This window comes from Sinocyclocheilus grahami, unplaced genomic scaffold, assembly GCF_001515645.1.
Source record: "Sinocyclocheilus grahami isolate Dianchi unplaced genomic scaffold, SAMN03320097.WGS_v1.1 scaffold235.1, whole genome shotgun sequence".
Lineage (NCBI taxonomy): Eukaryota > Metazoa > Chordata > Actinopteri > Cypriniformes > Cyprinidae > Sinocyclocheilus > Sinocyclocheilus grahami.
In genome coordinates, this window is record NW_015505414.1 from 502,459 (window position 1) to 503,885 (window position 1,427).

Sequence of the window (1,427 nt, forward strand, 5' to 3'; positions counted from 1 at the left end):
CTGAATCGCATAGCCGAGCCTGACGGTTCGAAGGAGCCATCGAGATGGGCTGGGTAGCTCAAGCCAGGCTCCCAGACACCGCGCAAGTGGCATCAGCGGAACTACAGGCGTACCCACAGTGGGTCAGCGCGGAAGAATGCAGGGACCCGGCCCGGGCATCTCGTAGCCGGTCCGAGGCAGGGCCTGGGTTTGTGTAACACTGACCTGCGTTCGAGCAGAGGGTGCGTGGGTAGTCCGTTGGTTCGTCCTCCCGATCCGCCCACTGCTGCTCACTGGCGAGAGAGGAGGGTGAGAGTGATACACACTGGATCGTCCACAACCCCCCGTCCCCTCTGGGGACCCAGAAATAGAGGAATTGCTCTTTGTCGAGTATTTGGGTACCACCGACCGAGAGGTCAGTGGTGGAAAAAGATGAAAATATTCTCCGCCCGGCCCTCCTCCGGGGGAGGGAGTGGTGTGCTTACCATCTCCTGAAGAGCAGGTCCCTCCACCTCTGGGTTGCCCGTCTCAGGGCCTCTGCTCTTTCGCTTGCCACCAGGTTTAGCGGGGGCCTGGATGGGTGGGGCAGCTGCCTTGCGACCGGTTCCACGGCGCAGCTTTGCTGGAGGCCGCAGGAGCAGGGTGGCGGCAGCAGGTGCACGTCGGTGCAGGATGTACCTGATGGCCTCAGTCTGCTTTGGTCAGCGGAGAACTGCTGGGCAAGTTCTCCACCGTGTCGCCGAAAAGGCCGGCCTGGGACACGGGGGCGTACAAGGATCGTGTCTTGCCGTCTCGCGCATGTCACCAGTCACAGCCAGAAATGGCGCTCCTGGATCACCATAGTGGACATCGCACGACCCAGAGACCGCGCCGTAACCTTCATCGCTCGTGGCGCGAGGTCCGCCATGGTGCGGAGTTCTCTGTGAACTTCCGGGTCATGACCACCCTTGTGCAAGTCCCTCAGTGCCTTGGCCTGGTGCACTTGCAATCACGCCGTTTAATCTCCACAGGTCGTGTAAGCATCGCTGGCCAATCAGAGAACCAATCATGCAACCTTGAGGGCTCGGGACACGGTGGAAGTCTCCACTCGAGCCCTACCCCTACGGCGGCCCGGGAAAGCATAGCCATTATTTCTGGATCCGATTCAGGCATTGCTACAGTCCCGGAGGAGAGCAGCGCAGCCGAATCTTCCTCTCCAGAAAGCTCTGGCTCACCCTCCGATGCAGCAATCAACATCTGGTCGCTGGGAGGAGCACCAAAGGATATGGCTGGTACGCTCCTTGTAGAGGGCCCAGCACGTTCCATTGGCAGCTCAACTGGCTGCAGAGTGCCCCAGACCGCCCGCGCTACTGCCTGGAGTAGCCCCCCCTGGCTGCCGCCAAGAGGAGAACTAGATCAAGGCAGAGGCAACGGAACTCCGCCCCTTGAGGAAACGGAGCTTGGCCCGC